Here is an 8,443-nt window from a genome sequence, read left to right as displayed (position 1 = left end):
ATGCTTATAAAGGGGGATGAGGGAGAAAAGAGTTGGATGGGGGCTCAGGAAGGCAGCACTTAGATCCCACACTGTAGACACATTCATTTACTAACTCAGTGCTGGAATGAAAAAAACACTAAATTTTTTTAGTCAGATTCCCTGTGTCTCAGAACCTAGGTTATAGCCCCTGGCTTTTAGACCCAGCTCTTTAACTCATTAATTAAATTCCCTTGAAAATAGTGCACAGCCTGTATGAGCCTCAGCTATCACATCATAGAGGGATTCTTGGACTGGAGGGGAGAGGAACATAGGCATGAACCTAAGGAACTATGTCTTTCTACAGAATGAGGCAAGTTATTTAGCAAAGGTACAAAGAGCTATAAGAAATGTTAGTAAGAAAGGCATGACTCTCCAGGGCAGAGGGTGAAAAGGTGGCGATGTTTAGAAACGTTCTTTTAAAAGTAGGATTTTTGCTAGGTCTTAAAAGATGGAGAGAAAAAAATAACAATGTTCACTGTGATTGGAAAGCCTTCTCTGACTACTCCTCAGCAAAATTAGTTGTTCCCTGCTCTGCCCACTTCTAGTCTTTAAAAACTGTCCATTCTGCAGACTTATGTATCTGTCTCTCACAGGAGGCCAAGAACTTCCCAAAGTAGGGACTGTATCTGATTCCTTCCTTTTTTCACAGGACCAGGAGAAAAATAGTGTAATAAATGAATGTGTTGGTGCATAAGTAAATGCAGTAAACTCCTTAGCCCAAGAACCCCATTTTCCATAGCTTACCTCACCTCCATGAAGGAACTAAGAAAGCCCCCCTTTAACTTTGAGTTCATCTCCCTGCTCACCTACCCCCACCTCCTATCGGAAGCCTGCAAAGAAAAGGCCCCAAGGACAATTGCAAAGCTGAGACCACTTCCTGTGCAAGAGGCTGGTGTCCAAACACTCCACCTCAACCCTGGTTATTGCTGTGCATATGATTGCAATGGGGCTTCCTCTGAAAGGAAACCCAAAGGCTGATGCAATGTATAGGGCACCCCCAGGCCAGGGCTGAAAAACTTCACGTACATCTGGGCCTGGGGACAGAGGGTTCACTGTGAGGTTCCCCACAAACCCAATGATATTGACAAGGTATTTGGCAACAATTAACCTATAAACTACAGTTCGACTTCATTCAACAACAGTGTGTTGAGTACTTACTGGCTACAAGCTTTATGCTTGGCACTAAATGGGAAAAAGAAATATACAACAGAGCAGTAATATACATCTAATAGAAATGTAATATGAGCCACAAATTTTCTAATAGCCACATTAAAATTTTCAGAAATAAATAGGTGAAAATAATTTTGATAATATATCTTATTTAACCGAATACATATAAAATATTATCTTAAACAGATAGCAATGTAAAAAAAAATAATGATATATTTCATAGGCTTTGTAATGTGGTATTTATTTTACACTTACTGTACATCAAAATTTGGACTAGCTATCTTTCCAATGTTCAATTGTCACATCTAGCTAGTAGCTACCACACTGGGCAACACAGGTATAAGAGGTAATCCCTGTCTCCAAGGAATGCACAGCCTAGTCTAGGAGTCAGACTAAATATATAAGCATGTACAACAAACAAATACTGTAGTAGAACTGCATGTATGGAAAAGAGCACTATATCACAAGTCAGCACAACTGGGCAGCACAATCTTTTCTCTGCCATTGAGTCTTTGTGTGACCTTAAGTGAATCCCTTTCTCTCTATGTGCCTCCATATTTCCATCTCTATAGTGAGGCTGGACTAGATTTATTTCGTCAACAAATACATGTTAAGTGTTTTCTAGGTAGACATGGTAGGAGCCACTCAGGGTACAGAGATGAACAAGACACACAAAATGCCTGTTTTCTTGACATTTGTAGTATGGTGGAAAATAGGGATTAAATAATTCCAATTGAGTATGAGAAGAAATGTGGAAGCACAGAGACCTGGAAGAACACATAACAAGGGAACCTAATCCACCAGGCTTGAATATGGTCAACAAAACTTCTCAGAGGAAGTGACATTTGAGGTGAGACTGAAAAATTAGAAGGAGTGAACCAAGTGAATAATTGGTAAAAAGCCATTCCAGGCAGAAGAAAGGGCATATGTACAAGCTTTGAGATGAGAAAGAATGTGGTATAGTCCAGGAAGATAAGGAGGCTAATGTGTCCTGTAATAGAGTATGCAAAGAAAAGAATAGCTCAAAGCAAGGTAGGAGAGGCAAACAAGGCGGCCTGAGGAAGGCCTTGTATGCTAGATTGAGGGTTTGAAACCTATCCGATGAGGACACATAAGGAGCCAGAAAAGATACAGATGATGTAGGGTCCTTCCATCTCCAAGCCAAAGAGTTTTGGAGTCTAGGCCACGGAAAGAAAAGTTAATTCCAACTGTTTAAACTACAAACTTCACAGAAGTGGTAGCATTTTAAAAGACCCTTGAAGGATAGTAAGAGCAGAGAAGGGCATTCCGAGCAGAGGGATGAATGCGAGTGAAAGTGCAGAGGTAGGAAGAACATGGTGAACTTGTGTGAATGGAGGGGCCACTGATTCAACAGGATAAATAAAAGCCTAAGAATATCTTTGAACATCTATAGATATTCAAACATATCAAATGTGTTCTGAAAAAAACCAAGGAAAAAACCTGAACCTACCAAGAGATTCATTGTGTACACTAATGATAATAATAAACACATATTGTGAACTCACTAAGTGCCAGGCACTGTCTCAAGCCCTTTCCATGTATTAGTTTATGTAATATCCTCATGATCTTTTTATGAAGGAGACACTATAATTAGCACCATTTGACAAATGAGGAGCTGAGGTTCAAGGAGGTCATGTCACTTGCCTAAAGTTAAACAACGAGTAAATGACAGAGGCAAGAGTCAAATGCCATGTGACAATTTATGAAGGGTAGGGCTTTTGAAGCAATCTACAAAAATATATAATATGGGTCTGGATTAAAAATAATATAATAAGAGCCAAATTATAATATGGCTCTTATAATTTGATAAGAAATATCAAATTCAACTCAGTTATCATCTCAGTGTACAAGGGCTGTTTTATCCAGAAAAACCTCAATTAATTTCCAATTTATTATCATTAGGCTGAGCTGAAGAAGACCTCTGCTTAGCTTCTAGTAAACAATATAAATAACATAGGAGTTCTAAAAAGTTGTTTAAAGATTAAGAAAAGCGAAGTGGTACCACTCTTCACTCCCTATATCTTATTCCCAGTCAGAGTCCTACAAAAGCTTTCATCAGTGACAAAAATAACTGAAATGACCCCAATCATTCTTTCTTAATCTATTTTCTACAATGGTCCACCTAATCCCCTAATACGGCAAAGGAGGGAGGAAGGAACCAATTTATGATAGTTCATTGCATGTATTTGGAAGAAACAAAACTTCATTTCTTTGAAATACATATTCTTTTTTTATTGTTGTTCAATTACATATTCATTAATTCAGACTGGGGTGGGCATCTCTGGAATCATTGATCTGGAACACACTACTGCATTGGCTCTGCTCTCAACCTTCCTAGTATTTTCTTTGACTAAAGCAAGGGCAAGGATGAAGCATTTTGTGGGGACAAAGTAAAATTTAAGCCAAACCCTTCAGCTTACACAACAGCTATACATCTTCTAGAACTAGGAGGCTAGAATTTGGTGTAGCATTGATTATAGAGGCAATCAATTCTTATATACTTCTCTCCAGATTAGTCACCAGGATAATTCTCTTTAATATTCCTGCCCTATATTTGCATGTGTCAGTTTTCACAGTCTTATCTAAAGAGCGTCAACCACCATAATTTGTGTGGTAATAGGTAGTTCAGAATTTCCAATGTCTAACCTAAACTTTTCTAACCCCAACACAGATGCTATGATGTAGATGGCCAAATATCTCTTATTGTTAAACAGTGTTACAACTAGAATAATTGGGGAAAAATATCAAAGATGCTCACAGTGGGTTCTGGACTGATGACAGGTATTTCAGGTCGTCATGTGAGGCCTGTGTTATAGTGACAAGAACATTGAGTTTGCAGTTCAAAAACCTAGATTTGAATTCCAGTTTGCCACTTTCTAGGTGTGGCAAATTTACCCAGTTTGCCTTGGGTAAATTACTATTTTTTTTCTCACTATCCATTTCTACAAATAAATAGGTACCTTATGAGATTTCAGGAATGTAGTATACTTGAGAGTTCCTGTCAAGGCCAGATAATACAAGGTAAAATGTTTTTTTAAAAGCTATATATTGGGGAGCAAAATGAGGTGGCAGCTAGCGTTGGTCAACTTGATTCTGAAGGGAACTCAAGATGACCAGTTCTAATGAGTTCAAGCTGATCCAGCCACCCAAGGATGGCATCTCCTCAGTGAACTTCAGCCCCGACACCTCCCAGGTTCCCGCTGGTCTCCTTCTAGAGAGAACCTCTAAAATGTGTCAGCCAACTCCATGCGGCTCAAGTACCAGCCCACCAGCGCTGTCCTGGACTGCACCTTCTACGATCCAACACATGCCTGGAGTGGGGGATTACATCATCAATTGAAAATGTATGATTTGAACACTGATCAAGAAAATCTTAGGGAGAACCAGGATGGCGGCATAGGTAGACACACTGCGCCTCCTCGCACAACCAGAACTGACAGAAAATCGAACGGCAACGAAGTCTGACACCAAGTAGATAAAAAAGAAAAATACATCCAGACCGGTAGGAGGGGCGGAGACGGGCACTGGGGTGGAGAGGACTCACGTTGCTGTGGCGGGACTGAGACTGGCGGAGTGTGGGACTAACGGGGCAGGCAGTCTGACCACTAGCAGACCCTGCAACCCTACATTTGCGCAGATAAACCGAGAGGGCCGGGCTCAGAGTGGCGGAGAGCGGGGCAGGCAGAGCAGTGGGTAGCACCCCGGGGCCCCACATTCGCACACAGATAAACTGGGCGAACAGCGGGGAGCGAAGCAGACTACGCAACCCAGGGCTCCAGCTCGGGGAAATAAAGCCTCAAACCTCTGATTGAAAGCTCCCGTGGGGGTTGGGGCAGGAGCAGGAGAGACTCCCAGCCTCACGGGAGAGGTCGTTGGAGAGACCCACAGGGGCCTAGAGTGTGCACAAGGCCACCCACTGGGGAACCAGCACCAGAGGGGCCCAGTTTGATTGTGGGTAGTGGAGTGAAAGATTGAAATCCGGAGGAGAGTGAGGCGGGTGCCATTGCTCCCTCTGGGCCCCTCCCCCACGTACAGCGTCACAGCGCAGCGACCAGCGTTACCCCGCCCTGCCCCGGGAACACCTAAGGGTTCGCCCCTTAAAGTAACAGATGTGCCAAGACAAAAAAAAAAAAAATGGCCCAAATGACAGAACACTTCCAAGCTCCAGAAAAAATACAACTATGCGAGGAAGAGATAGCCAACCTATCGGATGCACAGTTCAAAACACTGGTTATCAAGACGCTCACAGAATTGGTTGAATTTGGTCGAAAAGTAGATGAAAAAATGAAGGCTATGCCAAGAGAAACAAAGGAAAATGTACAGGGAACCAATAGTGAGGAGAAGGAAACTGGGACTCAAATCAATGGTGTGGACCAGAAGGAAGAAAGAAACATCCAACCAGAAAAGAATGAAGAAACAAGAATTCGGAAAAATGAGGAGAAGCTTAGGAACCTCCAGGACATCTTGAAACATTCCAACATCCGAATTATAGGGGTGCCAGAAGGAGAAGAGGAAGAACAAAAAATTGAAAACTTATTTGAACAAATAATGAAGGAGAACTTCACTCATCTGGCAAAGGAAATAGACTTGCAGGAAGTCCAGGAAGCTCAGAGAGTCCCAAAGAAGCTGGACCCAAGGAGGAACACACCAAAGCACATCATAATTCCATTAGCCAAGATTAAAGAGAAGGAGAGAATCTTAGAAGCAGCAAGAGAAAAGGACACAGTTACCTACAAAGGGGTTCCCATAAGACTGTCAGCTGATTTCTCCAAAGAGACCTTACAGGCAAGAAGGGACTGGCAAGAAGTATTCCAAGTCATGAAAGGCAAGGGCCTACATCCAAGATTACTGTATCCAGCAAAGCTATCATTTGGAATGAAAGGGCAGATAAAGTGCTTCTCAGATAAGGTCAAGTTAAAGGAGTTCATCATCACCAAGCCATTATTATATGAAATGTTAAAGGGATTTATCTAAGAAAAAGAAGATAAAAAATATGAACAGTAAAAATGACAGCAAACTCACAGTTATAAACAACCACACCTAAAACCAAAACAAAAGAAAACAAAAAAACTAAGCAAACAACTAGAACAGAAACAGAACCACAGAAATGGAGATCACATGGAGGGTTATCAGTAGGGGATTGGGAGGGGGAGAGAGGGGGGAAAGGTACAGAGAATATATAGCATAAATGATAGGTGGAAAATAGACAGGGGGAGGGTAAAAATAGTGTAAGAAATGTAGAAGCCAAAGAACTTATAAGTATGACCCATGGACATGAACTATAGGGGGGGAATGTGGGAGGGAGAGAGTGGGCAGGATGGAGTGGATTGAAAGGGCGGAAATGGGACGAGTGTAATAGCATAATCAATAAATATATATTAAAAAAAAGAAAGTAGATTAGTGGTTGCCAGCATATGGGAGGGGAGAGGGATGGGAGTGACTGATAATAGATTTGAGATTTCTTTGTTGACTGATGAAAATGTTTTAGAATTAGTTAGAGGTCACTGTGTAACCTTGTAAATGACACCAGAAATCACTAAATTGTGCATCTTAAAAAATAAATTTTAAAAATTAAAAAGAAAAGAAAATCTTGTTGGAACCCATGATGCCCAATCAGATGTGTTGAATACTGTCCAGAAGTAAATGTGATGGTTACTGGGAGTTGGGATCAGACAGTTAAATTCTGGGACCCCAGAACTCCGTGTAGTGCTGGGACCTTCTCTCAGCCTGAAATGGTGTGTACCCTTTTAGTGTCCGGACACAGGCTGATTGTGGGCACTGCGGGCCGCAGAGTGTTGATGTGGGACCTGAGGAACATGGGGCTTCGTGTAGCAGTGCTGCGAGTCCAGACTTGCTGCATCTGAGTGTTTCCAAACAAGCAGGGTTATATATTGAGCTCTACTGAAGGCCGAGTGGCAGTTGAGTACTTGGACCCAAGCCCTGAGGTACAGAAGAAGTAGTATGCCTTCAAGTGTCACAGACTAAAAGAAAATGACATTGAGATTTACCTAGTCAATGCCATTTCCTTTCACAACATCCACAATACATTTGCCACAGGTGGTTCTGATGGATTTGTAAATACCTGGGATCCATTTAACAAAAAGCGACTGTACCAGTTCCTTCAGTACCCCACCAGCATCGCATCACTTGCCTTCAGTAGCAATGGGACTACACTTGCATCATGATATATGTATGAAATGGATGACACAGAACATCCTGAAGATGGTATCTTCATTCGGCAAGTGACAGATGCAGAAAAACCCAAGTCCACCTAATCATCTTGTGGAAGTGCTTTCTCTATGGAAAGATTTGTTTTCCTTCCTACAAATACATTCTTATCCCCTAAGGGATGCATTATAGTCATTGTGGATACGTTACTTAGTATGGGGATTTCTCTGTCTTCTGTCTGACAAAACCTGTCTGCGCCCTTTCATGCTGACTTTGTGTAGGATGAGGAGTCTTGGTGTCCTTGTGTGGTAGTCAAAGAATTGTTTTTCTCCCATCAAGCCCACTTTCTTTTTCTGAGCAGCTTGAGCTCTTTTTGTAAAATAATCTGAACCTGTGATGTCTATGTTGTCTAATAAATCAGAGATTCAGAAAAAAATTTTAAAAATACAAGCTCTATATTGGCACAAGAAGGAGTACTACTATTCTCTGTTCTGGGCAGAATGAGAAGGACAAAGTGGAGGGGGGAAAAGTTCTGTTGAGTGCTTGTTATGTATCGCATACTCTCATATCAATTAATATCACTTATTCCTCTCAACAACACTGCATAATAAGAATTATTTCTATTTCACAAATGAGGACATTGACAGTCAAAGAAATAAAACAATTCCCCTCAAAATCATATACTTAGTAAGTAACAGAGGTGAGATTCAGATATAGTTGTTTTCTATACGTTTCAGAGCCTGAGAGTGTCTATAACTACATATGAGGCCCACTTCTCTGACCCAGTGATGTTATCAGACATCCAGGAAACTCCCTAGTTTGTCTCAATGTTTGGCAATGGAGGTGGGAGGAGGGGCACATCGCAGGCCTCTCTGGCCAGCTTGCCTCTATCCAGGAGATGGTCAGCTCTTGGATACTGTGGCATGAATTCCCAGAAACTTCAGGTTTTCCCTTATTACTGCCTATTAAGAATAAACAGAGGAAAGAAAGGGGGCATCTAGAGACTCCTGCACACTGTGTTGATACACCTAAAAAAACAGAAGTAGGGAAAGGGAGCCAGCAG

The 8,443-nt window shown here is 41.6% G+C and overlaps 1 pseudogene; it reads left to right on the top strand.

Moving 5' to 3' along the window:
- Nucleotides 1-4,321: 4,321 nt before the first annotated feature.
- On the top strand, nt 4,322-7,487 carry LOC112300125 (mitotic checkpoint protein BUB3-like; annotated as a pseudogene).
- The last annotated feature ends 956 nt before the right edge of the window (nt 7,488-8,443 follow it).

This window comes from Desmodus rotundus, chromosome X, assembly GCF_022682495.2.
Source record: "Desmodus rotundus isolate HL8 chromosome X, HLdesRot8A.1, whole genome shotgun sequence".
Lineage (NCBI taxonomy): Eukaryota > Metazoa > Chordata > Mammalia > Chiroptera > Phyllostomidae > Desmodus > Desmodus rotundus.
The sequence above is the reverse complement of the archived record's forward strand: the minus strand, read 5'-3'. Positions and strand labels throughout refer to the sequence as shown.